Raw genomic sequence first — 14,312 nt, 5'->3', positions numbered from 1 at the left:
ATAGCAGCACAGATGTCAAGGGAGACAGGGCAAATGACTATTGGTCTAGAGTTTGGAGGGACCTGCAGGGATATTTGGGGGCATCTTACAAGGAACCCGAAGAATGCCCTTTCTCGAAATTTCTGCCTGGAATTGCAAATTATGGATGTTTCTTTACATAGAGTATTGAGCCTCCAGAATTGGGAAGGGTAATATAATAAACAATCAAATTGGGTCTGGGGAAGAGGGAGATGAAAGGACAATCTGGAACACAGCAGACCCTGGGGTACTGGGCAGAAAATCAGGGAAATGTATGGGAAGGCAGGGGGCTCATTCTGGAGCTCAGATGAGCAGAGATGGGAACCTCTCTCGACTTTAAATCCTCTTTCCAGAAGAGGTGAAGGTTGACTGCAATTATTTATTCCCACTAAAGGAAACAGGAAAGCAAGTAAAGTAATCTATCTATTGTTTACTCCATCTCAGATCATTGGGAGTAGGTGGTTCTATCTATAAGGATTTATCTGGAAATGCTGTTGATCCATGAGTTCCATGAATATTCAAAAGTGTCAGAGGGATGAAGCCTTGGCCAGTCTCTTTGTTGAGACTTCATGGTGTCTGCTAATGCAAAAGGAAAATTCTATCTGCATTTCTAAAGGATTGCAAAAGCAGTTTTATGATTTGGGCTTGTTCTCCCATCATTCTCATGTTTTGTTTGTTTTTCATCACCTCTATTTTAATTATAGGATACTTGCTGAGAAAGATCTGCATAAGGAAGTGTGCTTTCACCATCTCCTCCACCAAAGGGAATTGTAATTAAGAGCAGATTGAGGAGCAAAGAAGGTGATTAAATCCTAGGCTCAAAGCCTTGCTCCCCTGGCACCCTTGATAGGTGGCACCTTCCTCCAACTTTAACTTTTCTCTAGGTGTTGGCATGTTAACCTCTCTGATCAGCACTATCTTTATAATAATCAAGAGTAGGATAATTGCAGTATTTATTTTCAGTTGAACTATACTGTAGCTGTAGGTTTTCAATTTACCTGCTGGGGAACTGAAGACAAAATTGATTTAAAGTATTCATTATCCACTTGAATTTAGATTTTGCTATAGTTTTGTGAGGTGACAATATCATAGTCCAAAATACTTGAATTTTTGCATATGTGTTTGAGAAATTCAGAGAAAGCATTGCATGGTTTGTATTTTAGAGGACTCAGTGGATTCACGTTGCAGGAAGGATGAACATCAACTTTTTTTTTCTTCATTTACCAGAAAGTAGTAGGAGCTGGTTAACTCCCACCTTAGTGTTCAAAAACTAAAGACCAGTGTGACAAAGCCATTTTCTATTTTTCAAAGGGAGTGGGAATTTATTATAAGTATTTTTAAAGGATTGAAAAATCACTTAAAAGGAAGCATTCAGCTAAAAAAGATTCATTTCTTGCTATAAATTAATACATAGATCTCAAAAACTGTCATAAGTACCAGCAGCATTTTTTATTCGAGTTTATAATAATTGCAAATTATAACGATGTTCATTTTCTTTAAACTGACATGATTTGACACTTGTGCAACTGCTGACTTTAGCAAATTGGTAACCATTTCCAATATTAAAAATAGACATTTAAAATCACCGATTGAAATAAGGCATTGAAGGGTATATTAAGCAAAACTTTTTGAGTGTTCTTCTGAAATCATTTAAAAATTAACTTTTTATAGGGACCTCATTTTTAACACTTGACTAAAGCAATTTTTTTTTTTTTTTTGAGACAATCTCACTCTGTCACCCAAGCTGGAGTGCAGTGGCCAGATCTCAGCTCACTGCAAGCTCCACCTCCCGGGTTTACGCCATTCTCCTGCCTCGGCCTCCCAAGTAGCTGGGACTACAGGTGCCCACCACCTCGCCCGGCTAGTTTTTCTTTTTTTTTTGTATTTTTTAGTAGAGACGGGGTTTCACCGTGTTAGGCAGGATGGTCTCGATCTCATGACCTTGTGATCTGCCTGTGTTGGCCTCCCAAAGTGCTGGTATTACAGGTTTGAGCCACTGCGCCCGGCCGACTAAAGCAATTTAAAAAATTTTAAATAAAATTCTTTTTAAAGCTGGAGCCATGAAGAAGATTGGTTCTGAGTGGCATAAACTGACTGAAGTATACATCTTCACAAAGTGATGTTTGAAATAAACACTAATAAACACTACGGTAACTCAGTTTGGACAGCCCAGCGCAATCATAAACAGGATCCTTCTTTGCATAATGGGCTCTAGTGTCTCACAATTCTATTAGTAAATCTTGGGAGAGACTTTCGAACATTCTGGTAGTCTCATTTCCCTGTACCTAACTTCGGCATTCAGTTTACAACTTTTGCGTTAAACAGGTGCCCCTGCACTGGGAAGAAGTTAACCATATCCTTAGTTACAGCAATGTTCTCTGAAATTGATGTCAGGGCCATATAAGTGGCCACTCTTCTTGGTACCTTACTGCATACATGTGTTAGTTATCTTGTTTTAGACATTCCAGGCTAAAATGCACCATTTCCATTATGTCCTTTGAAGTTATTGACTGAACAATAGTTTCTACTTCTCAGATATGTAGTGTGATGTTAGGCCAATTAATACTTAAGGAAGTTGTACCCATTGTCCTAGCATCTGCAGTTGCCTATTATACTCTTCTTTTGTGACAGTATTAGAGTCAAAACTAGTCCAGACACCGCTCATGTCTGCCAAATGGATGGTGAGACAGGAGGTCAGACTGAATCAATTTGCACAGTTTCCCATCTGGCGTCTGATTCATTCTGTGAGGCTGCTGGAAACAGAGGAGGTCTACAGATGACTGCTACTAAAACATGACCGTAAGTATGTGTTTTCTACCAAAGGATGTCAGTGTGAACAGTGACATTGCCCATGGCTCTATCCCATGTTTGTGAAGAGGCCTGATATAAATGCCTGTGGTCTAATATTCCGTGACAGCAAAGATTGTCAAACACTGGCACATGTTGGTAAAGGAGATGGTAGCTTGCTTTAATACTAGACACACATATTTATGGGTGAGATTATGAACTATTCCAGTTGGAGACAGAGATTCTAGAATAAGCTAGAAGGCTCTCTAGGGATCTTTAAACCATACTGTCAAAATTTAGAGTTACTAAGTATTCTTCCCACTGAAACACCCCCTATTCACCATGAGTCACTGCATTTCATGAATGCAGTGACTCTAATCCTGAATTGTACTGTCTGCAGTCCAGATATCCTTTAAGTGGAGGACTCTGTTTCTTCTAATTGAAACCTACTCTTCATCCTTCAAGAGAATCCTCTGTTGTCTGACCCATTGAAAGTTAGTCGTGCTTATTTTATTGAGTGAACAAACTAATTAATTTTTAAAAATCAAAGTTTTCATGACAGCATCAATGGACTTAACTGCATAAGTGTTAAAAGTGGCTTTAATAAGGGCAAGAAAAAAATGCTCAATATTACTAATCATTTGGGAAATGATAATCTAAACTGTAATGAGATCCCATCCACTAGGATGGCTATTATCAAAACAAAACCAAATAAGACAAAAAAAAAAATTAGAAAATAACAAGAATTGGCAAAGATGTCAACAAACTGAAACTCTTGTGTACTGTTGGTGGGAATGTATAAAGGTACAGCTGCAATGGAAAAAATACTGTGGTTCCTCAAAAAATTAAATAGAATGGATGTATGATTCAGAAATTTCTCTTCTGGATATTTACTGAAAGGACTGAAAGTAGGAATTGGAAGAGGTATTTGTACACCCATGTTCATAGCAGCATTATTATAGTAGCCAAAAAGTGGAAGCAGCCCAAATGTCTACTGATGAATAAACCAAATGTTGATGCATGTACAAGGGGATATTATTCAACCTCAAAGAAATAAATTATGATACATGCTACAACATGGATGAACATTGAAAACATATAAGTGAAATAAGTCAGATATAAAAGAACAAATATTGTGGCCAGGTGCGGTGGCTCACGTCTGTCATCCCAGCACTTTGGGAGGCTGAGGCAGGTGGATCACAAGGTCAGAAGTTTGAGACCAGCCTGGCCAACATAGTGAAATCTTGTCTCTACTAAAAATACAAAAATTAGCTGGGCATGGTGGCATGCACCTGTAGTCCCAGCTACTCGGGAGGCTGAGGCAGGAGAATTGCTTGAACCTGGGAGGCAGAGGTTGTATGTGGTGAGCAAGAAACGCACCACTGCACTCCAGCCTGAGCGATACTTCATCTCTCTCTCTATCTATCTATCTATCTATCTATAGATAGATAGATAGATAGATATAAAAAACAAATATTGTATGATTCCACTTTCCAACAGTCAAATTTATAGGTTATCTGGGGTGGAAGGCAGTGGAGAATCAGGAGCTATTGTTGAATGGGTGTAGAGTTTCAGTTTATAAGATGAAAACTTTTGAGACTGATGTCAGTGGTGGTTGCTCAACAATATGAATATACTCAATGCCACTGAACAGTACTTTAAAAAATTGCTAAAAAGGTAAATTTTTAAAAAGTAGCTTTGAGGATTATTCAGAGTTTTAGGGAAAAAATGGGCTTTTCAGTTAGTGGATCTAGATTTGACCTTGATTCTGATCGACTTTGACTTTGACTGGGAGCCCCTTCTTGCCTAGGCCACCTCCAAGGTACTGAGAGAGGCTCTAGCAACTTGTTCACTGAGACACATATTTTTCAAATTTTGCAAAAACAAGCTGTTTCATCTCAGTTGATATGGCCGTTTTCTCTTTCCACTTGACTTTCCCTCTCTTACACTTTTTCTCACTTCAAATGCCATTGGAAGGGCAGCCAGCAATTTTGGGATGTAGCTAAGAAGTTGAGTGAGGAATGTATTTCATTTAGTTTTAGAAGGGTATGTTTATGTGGTTTTGTATATTGGTCAGCTATTGCTAGCCCAGTATAGGATTGACTTTGAGGAATGTTCCCTGGGCTAAGTCACCTCACCAGGTATAGTAATAAAGAGGTTTGGGGCTAGATGTCCTGTGGCAAAAAAATCCTATGGTGCCTGGCATGGAAAATATCTGAGTGGAGCCAGAAGCACCAACCATTTACAATTCAAAGAGAATCTAAGATGAGTCACTGAGTAACACTTGAAAAGCTCTGAAATCTTGCAGATCATATTAAAAAGAAACTTGATGAAAATCTTCCCAAATTTGACAATAATCCTAAAAGCTTACGTGACATTACAAAATAGAGTTGTGAAGGTAAAAGAAACTTTCTTTCTTTTCTGATCAATTTTGGGATGTATCTAAAAGGAATTGAGTGAGGAATTATTTAATTTAGTTTTAGAGGGGTATGTTTATGTGCTTTTATATTTTTCTTTTTATTTTTATTTATATGCTTTTATATATTGCTAGCCCAGTATGGGATTGACTTCAAGGAATGTTCTTTGGGGTAACTCGCCTCATCAGGTATAAGCTGAGAAAAATATGTAGAAATATATTTCTATTCTTTTCATAGAAAATATTACAAAACCATGGTGATAGAAAAGATCAAGGAATATACACATAAAAGTTTTGGGGAAATGTATTATAAAAGTTGATAATTAACTCATGAAAACATGTTATTTTACTGGGTTTTAGGACCTTTTGGTTTACTTTTAAAAGTTGTAATTCCAGAGGGGAATAATAGACATTAGAGACTCAAAAGCCGAGAGGCTGGATGAGGTTCGAGGATTGAAAAACTTGGGTACAATGTTTACTATTCCGGTGATGGGTACTCTGAAAGCACAGACTTCACCAGTAGGCAATATACGCATATAACAAAACTGCATTTGTATCTTTGAATCTATAAAAATAGAAAAAGTTAAGTTGTAGTTTTTTTTCTCATTTTAAGTATACGTGCACTTTCATATCTACTTTTATATTTATGATTTTGTATTCCAAGATGTACCAAAAATTGTAAAAAATACTTCTGGCTCCATGAAACCTGAATTGAATCTAGTTTGGGACTTAGGGTAATTTTGCTCTATATTTACTTTCTGTGGATTTGAAAATGGGTAATTATACTATTAAAAAGAGCTATGATGAGCACAAAATTAGGTGGTATGTGTGAGTTTCTGGTACATAGCAGGGTTTCCATAAATGCTTATTTTCTTTTCCCCTACATGAACTCTGATGGTATAAATTTATGATCTTCACATTGGCTTTGATATTTTTTCTACCTGGTTATACATTTTTTATCTCCCCGAATCTGTCCTGAGTTCATTACCCTCCCACCTGGCCCCTGCCTGTGGTCTCTTCCTCCTCGAATCCATCTTTGTCTGCTGCCGTGGTGATTTTTCAGAAAGTCAGACTAGATCTGAGTTAAAAATCTGACCTGCTTGAAAATCTTTAATGACTCCCTTTGACCAGAGATAAAGTTGAAATGCCTCACTGTAGAATTTAAGGTTTGTAATTTAAGGTTTTGACTCAGCTGGGGAGCAGAGGAGGCTTCCCAGGGTACAGGGTTCTTGAGTCACAGGGCAGTGGGTGTTTTCCAGGCTGGTGGTGAGCTGGGCCAGAGAAGAGGGTGCCCCCTGCTGAGTACACAGAGCCCCTTCAGTGGCTACAGGTAGTTGACTCTGGCTGGTGTATGAATCTAACATGGAGAAGTGGCAAATGTGTGGCTGGAAGACACTGTGACGGAGCCTTCCATGATTGGCCTTGACTAGCTTGCTAAGGAATGTGGTGCTCATCCTGAAGACCAGGAAGGGCAGTGAAGAAAGTTAAAGTCTGTCTTTCCCTGTCCTGACCTTCCAAGTCTTGCCTCTATTTGTGATGGGTTGAACTTGTGTGTCAGCTTTGCTGGATCATGGTACCTAGATATTTGGTCAAACAGTATTCTAGATGTTTCTGTGAAGGTGATTATGGGAAGAGTGGGGAGGATTAACACTTAAATTAGTAGACTTTGAGTACAGCAGATGACCCTCCCTGAAGTAATGGGCCTCAACCAGTTAGTTGGAGGTCTTAACAAATACACTGAGGTCTCCTGAGCAAGAAGGAATTCTGCCGGAAGACTGCATTTGGACAGGAACTGCCTCTCTTCCCTGAGTGTCCAGCCTATCCTGCAGATTTTGGACTTGCCAGTCCCCGTGATAGAGTCAGCCAGTTCCTTACAATACATCGCTCTCTCTCTCAATGCACACACACATGCACATACACACATTCAATTGGTTCTGTTTCTCTGCAGAACCCTGACTAATATATTATCCTCTGGTCCAATTCAAGTATTATACTGTTTGTAGAATCCTCTAGCTCCAAGTCAGTCATTCTCTACCAGGCTACCCCTGAAACATTTTCTGCATAATATTATTCAAGACTCAGCACGTGATTCATGTTTATTTGCATCTGTATCTCCCTCAACATTGTGAGCAACCTGGGCACCAGGTCTCATCCATCAGTGAAGACCCTGTGACTAACCATAGCTGGTAAGAAAAAGGTGGTTGATAAATATTAATTGAATGAATGAAAAAAATAGAATGGATGAAGGACAGTGTGTAGCTGTACTTTCCACAGAGATTATGATGAAGGACACTAATAGGCGATCAATGAGTATCCATGATACCCATGTTGATACCGTAGGCAAATATGAGCCATGTTACTATGAGCCAGACACGATTCCAAGCTCTAAAAATACCATAGAACCTGAAAGAGCTCAGGCACATTTATTTTTATTAAATTAAGGGGCTCTGCTGAAGATTTCTGGAACCAGCCTGTCTCGAGTTAATTCCTCCACCATATAATCACCACAGCTAACCTCTAGTTCTTTTTAGAACCAACACAATGCAGGGCTTGTCCCTGGGCAGGAGAATGAGAGCAGTGGTCAAGGAGTCAGTGGTACAGGGCTGTTCTGGGTGCTGTAAGGCCACTGTGGCAGCTTCAGGCTCTCACACTCCTCCCCAGCTCCCTGCAACTCTTCTACTCCCATCCCAGAAATCCCGAGTTTCTTGGGAACTGTGTTCAATGTGATGTGTGTTGAAACGGCCATGTAGGCTAATGGAGCCCCCAGCAGACCTTGGGGAAAGGCTTAGGGAAATATAATAGGCTATGAGAAAACAGGATCATAAATCACACATTTTTCACACTGTACGGCTGAGAGAGATGACTAAAGCGTGTTTGTAATTTATTTTCCCCTTTTGATAAAAAGGTATTTCTGGCAGGGTGAACACAAGCTCTCTAAAAATAAGTTACTCGCTGATTTGTCACCACAGATATGGGCACATCAACATCCACAGGAAACTCGAGTCTCTGGGGTGGTGGCTTCACATGGAAGACAACAGAAAGAAGTCAGAACAAAGACAAATCGCTCTGCATTGGGCTTTCCAGCCGAGCAGATCCAGAAAGAGACAACATCAGAAGAAAGTAATTTCAGGTTTCCAGTTCTTCTTCCATCTTAAAGGTGTTCTGTGTGTCCAGGGCTGACTGTGGCCCCTGTACCTGCAGGTGGGAGCCTCCCCTCCATCCTCCCGCGTCATTTCCCTCCTTGACTTCCTTTACCTGCCCTTTATCACATTGCTTCCTACCCAGGGCAATCTTGTGATACCATTAGCTGATTGGAGATTAATAGGAGACAGTAGGATCCCACAGGACAAACCAACCAACCAACCCTGCCTCTTTGAAAGCCTGGCTGTCAGAAGCTTCCGCCGGCAGGTGGCTGCAGGTCATAAAACCGATTGGAAGCATTTCCACTTTGTAAAGCAGACCCCAAAAGGCAAACGTGGAATCAGGATTCACGTTACATAGCAATCCTGCACGTGCCCCTCCGCTCCTGATGAACTGCTCAGGAAGCAGGTGAGAACTGGAAGCACACAGAAAGTGGAGCTATTAAGCTATTTGGGCCACTGATGAGATGCTGCTGGCTGGCTTAACCTCTTCAGTGCCTGCCTAGTTCTGCTGCAGCTGTTGGCACAGTTACCAGCCCTGAGAAATATAGGGCACTTATTTTTGGAAACGCGCTCTGTATCCGAAAGCACTCATGATGATGAGATTCAGCCAGACGGCAGAAACACGGTCACCTGCTCCTGCAAAACATCACCGAGCACAGCGGTGGTTCTGGGCGCCATTAATTATTATTACACCGGGCTGCATTTCCCTTGCCTCCCCGCAAGCCTCAAAAAGAACCTGGATTTGGCTCAAGGAATTTTGAAAAATGCTTAAGACAAAATTTTTACTTATTTTAGTGGAAGGAAAACATAACCAAAATGAAGCAGCTTTATGGATAGCACTGCCTTCTCCTTGGATCAGGAGTGCCCAGCATCTACTCCTGTGCCCCTAATCTGGGCTTCTGAGACCTGCCTTGCCACTGGAACGTCCTTCCTTTGACTACATCAAGGGAGCCAGCCTGCTGGCCTTGTTTTCGTCTTCTCTGGTTCTAAACAGAGGAGAACCATCACCCTGCTCTGAGGTCCATATTCTATAGAGCATTTTTAGTTTGGGTTCTACCTGTGCTCTAAGAGGAAGAGAGAGAGACTCTCTTAAAGTCCATATGTTTGCCATGTGTTAAAGGGTCACCACAATACTGACTTTGAAGAATTTTATTCATGATTGAGACAGTGTTTTAAAAGTGGCCTATACGTATGGGTGCCTCACTGAAGAACACAGGAGGGGAGTTAGTCCAGTTTGGACCTGAGTAGTTAATGTATTCCATTACCTCAAAAGCTCAGGGCTTGAAACACAGATACCCCAGGAAGTCAGGTTTTGTTGCACTGTAGTGTCAATAAACCAAGCAAATATTCACTGAGTCATACTGTACGTAGGCATTACCTGCCAAGCCACTCTCACCCTCACAGAGCTCACAGTTTAGCAGAGGAGACGGGACTCAGGAACACAGGGAGATCGGAGCTGTGATGATGCCGGTCTCGTGGTGGGTGTGGGGATCTGGGAAGGACAGCTGACTCCACTGGGGGGACCGCACCATGGAAAGCTGTGGGACGGAGGAGAACTTTGGAACTCTGCAGAGAGATGATGAGGTCTTTCAAAGAAGGAAGTGACATTGCCCCTTTTACTGAAATGTTTTAGAAAGGTGACTGTGGCTGCTGGGCAGGAAGCAGTTGGAGGGAAGATGGTAAGATTCGAGATGGAGAAGGCTGTATCATTTAGTAATTATACAAATGATACCTAGATTCAGTTGTGAGAAAGTGGTGAGGACCAGGGTGGAATGGTTTAGAGTATGAATTCTCGGAAGGAGGAGGGTAGAAGCAGCAGCAGTGAGGTGCTAATCTGGGTTTGGGTGAAGGGCGATAAAAAGGCACTTCAGATGTGGCAAAAGGACACGTATGGCAGCTGGATACCAAGGCAAATTCAACTTTGTCTTTGCCTGGAGCCTATCCCAATCAAGAATATCAAAGAGACAGTGAACCTCCCTCCCCACCGACTCACTTAGTTTTCAATCTGTTCCCAGTGAAATCTAATCCAATTGTATATAAATTCAAATCCAGACTCCAAAGATGGCCAAGCTCTTCTGTACTTTTTATCCTACCCTAACTCTGAGCACCAGGGACTTGTTACTGGACCCCTCAGCCTGGGGCTCAAACCATTTATTTCCACAAAGCAACTCACTTAATCTTCTCAACGATGCTCTGAGCTGGGCAGTAAAGTTGCCTTATTTTATAGATGAGGAAAGTAAGGAGCAGAGGAATTCAGCAATTTGTCCACAGTTAGACACCCAGTAAATACGGAGAGGGGAATCCTAGTTTTGCTATCTTCCTTAGCAGCTGTGTGACCTGGAGTAAGTCTCAGATTTACATCTTTTTATCTTAAAAAAAAAAAAAAAGGTGAGAAGAATTATCTGTCCCAATCGATTCCCTTTCTCAGGATCATCTGAGATAAAGTTTTGTACAATGCCACTTGTTCTGCATTTGCCAAACTGTGAAGTCCAAAACGTGCCACTTTGTTACCACCTTCCTTTTGCTGGAATGGCCTCTTTCATTAGGACTGAGCGGGAGAAAACATGTTTCTTACAAGGCTAGACTGTCATCCCTGGCTGCACAGCATATCAAGCTGAGGAGTCTTAGGGTGCCAGGCAGCACCACAGACTAACACATCACTGTCTCTGGTCTTTGGGTTCAAGATCAGCATTTTTGAAAGCTCCCAGATGATTCTAGTACAGCTAGGATTTAGAACCACTCATCCTATCTGAAGATAGAACTTATCCCTGTCTGTTACCAGTGCTGTCTTTACTTACTCACAGCCAAAGAGCTCAAAGCCTTTGGGAAGTGTTGAACTCCATGGTATAGTCGAGTCCTCCGTGGCTCCCAAGATCCCCACTCTCCAACCCCCAACAGTGTGTACCTCCAGGATTGTCCCCTCCCCTGAGCATGGGGGCAGCCTCTGAATATCATGGATGTCCCTCCTTTGGTTGGATTACTTATATGCCAAAAGTGACACGATTTTGCAGATGTGATTAAGGTCCCCAATCAATTGATTCTGAGTTAATTAAAAGAGAGATGATCCTGAGTAGACCTGTCCTAATCAGGTTCTTCAAAATACTGTGTCTCCTCCTGGCCTTGAAGCTGCTATGCATTCTGTAGAAGTGAGGAAACAAATCTGACCAACAGTGCCTTTGGGAGCAAACCCTAAACATCGGATGAGACCTCAGATCTAGCTGTCACCTTGATTGTAGCCTCACGAGACCCTGATTAGAAGGCCTTGCTAAGCTGTTCCTAGACTGTTAACACCTGGTGATAGAGGCAGGAGGCAGATAAATTTTAGGCTGACAGGGGCAGGTCCACAGTGAAACCCCACCTTCAACCCAAAGTAGTCTGATACCTGCAGCCTAAAGTGAGAACTTCTATTCCTGTTTGTGCTCTCTCTCTCTCTCCCAACTGGTTCTTTCTGAATAATGTATTTTTACCAATAAAATGTTGCCTTTTCCAAAACTAACTACAGCCTGCCGCACTCCCATCCTATGCCTATAAAGACCCCAGACTCAGTTGGTAGGGGAGAGAGATGGCCAGACTTTGGAGAAGAGAGACAACTTGACATCAGGGAAGAGACAGCTGGACTTCAGGGAGAAGACGAACTGACTTCTGGGAAGACTACCTGCCCTTCCCATCCCCTCTTCATCTCCCCTTTCCACTGACAGCCATTTCCATCACTCAGTAAAATTCTCTGCTTTCACTATCCTTCAAATGTCTGCACAACCTCATTCTTCTTTGATGCTGGACAAGAGCTCAGGACCCACTGACTGAGGGCACCCTAAAAGGCTGTCACACCAGCCCTTTGCCCTGGCTGGTGGAGGGCAACCACCCTATGTGATGAGGCATTGAGCCAACTGAGCTGTTAACAAACAGCCGTCTACAGATGGTGGAGGCTAAACGAGTAATGTAACATTCCCATTGGGGATTTGGGGTCACAGGCACCCCCACCTGGTCACTGCTGCAGGCCTGTGTGGAGCTTGCACTCAGAGTGGTGGCCAGACCCCACACTCACTCACTCATACCTAGTCTGGCTATGGGCCCTGCACAGAGCGTGCTCCTGCTGGTGCCCAGTGTGGTTGACTGGGTCCTGCACTCACTCATTCATGTGCTCTCTCCCACAAAGGGTTGAGTATGGCAGTCGGAATAAATGTTCACCCCTGTCGTGAGTCCAATGAAGGGGCCAAGAAAAGTCCTGCATCACTGGGGTGTGAGATAAATGTATGTTGTCTTCAACTGCTCAATTTGTGCTATTTTGTTATGTAGCATAGAAAATCAATACAGCCAGTCCTTTATTGACCTGAGGCCCTGGACAACTTCTCATGACCTTAGAGAGGGAGGATGGGAGGAGGTCACTCTCTTTGTGGTGAGGACAGCATTAGTGGCAGCTCCACAAGGAGCAGGGTCCAGGGAGGGACAGCACCAACTGGCTTTGTGTCACTGAGAAATGACATGTATACAACCAGCATATTTTTATAATACAATGTTAGCATACCGTGTAAATCCACACAGAATTCCAGAATTTCAGAGCACAGTATTCAAAAATTGCATTTTTTTTTTTACAAAATTTGTGGACATAACAGTGTATATTGCTGATTTGGGATCTGAAGCAGGTGGGCCTTTTGGTTGATGGAGTCCAAGAATAGAGAGGATGAGAAACACACTCAGGTGAGATATCACTTGGCCATCACCATGAACAGTTCCACCCTTGAAAATGTTGGCACAATGTTCACCTTTTTATTTCTGTATAGGATATAAATGTTGAAAATTTCCTGAATTCTGCTTTTTCTATGTATTACCTGAGCAAAGGAAAAATGAGCATTGCATGATTTTGTAATGACCATGGGCTCCTCAAAGGTCTCTTGGATCCAGAAGTTCAGATTAACATTGATTTGGCAGCTGTGATTTCCTGCTTCTAGGATGGAGGATTTTGTTCAGTCTGAGCCAAACCATCTGGGACATCTAATCACTCCTAAAGAGAAATCCTACACTTTGCTATTTTTAAGAGCAAGTGAAACTGAAGCACGTGTATAAAATTTTGCTCAAGGTTTGTGAAACTTTAAGTACTGGAGAGAAAAAAATAATTTGATAAAATAATTTATTTTTGGAATCAGGAAATGTACCAACTTGATGGAGCACCAGCACTACAACGTTTTAACTCTTTAGTATAGAATTTTTCAAACACAGAACAGAGTAGGGAGAATAATACAATGAACTTGATGAGAACATCTGCCAGCTTCAACAGTCAACTCATAGTCAATGCTGCTTCATCCTTCTCCCTCCCATTTTTCCTACCCTGTTCCTAGATAAAAGAATCGAGTTTTGCAGTGAAAAGAGATAGCAAAGACAAGGCATCAGTTTTTCTACCTATTCTGTAGATCTGAATGATGACCTTAAGCACCCACACATGCATTTGGCCCCCAGACCAGGCAGGTGAGCCTGTGGGTATGTGCACACATTAGAGAAGAGGAAATCCCTCTGGATTCAGAAAAATTACTTCCCCTATTCCAGCTTCTCCTTTTCTTCTGAGTCATCACAGACACCAGTTTCAAAAGAGCAGGATAATGTTGCCAGCCAGGATTAAATATATCCAGCAGGGATATTATAAGGAAAACAGACAAACAACTTCCCTTTCTTTTCCTCCCCTCAAAGATCAGCCTCCCGGGCTTTTTACTGTCTCTCCTCTCCACTTCTCCTGGGGAAGGGGATGGAATCCTGCCTGGGACCAGCCAAAAGGAAAGAACCAACCTCTTTCCTTATCACAGGGGTCATAGTTCATGATGTGTAGGGTAGGAGCGTCTATTCCTTCTCTCTCCCTCCAGGGAAGCCCTTGAGATAAGAAACCCTTCTCCCATTGAAAGACTCCAGTAGGGAATCTCAGGACTCATTTGAACATTTAGTCACTCTCAGGAAATCTT

The sequence above is a fragment of the Mandrillus leucophaeus genome, unplaced genomic scaffold (genome assembly GCF_000951045.1).
Source record: "Mandrillus leucophaeus isolate KB7577 unplaced genomic scaffold, Mleu.le_1.0 Scaffold271, whole genome shotgun sequence".
Taxonomy (NCBI): domain Eukaryota; kingdom Metazoa; phylum Chordata; class Mammalia; order Primates; family Cercopithecidae; genus Mandrillus; species Mandrillus leucophaeus.
Note: the sequence above shows the minus strand (reverse complement) of the source record.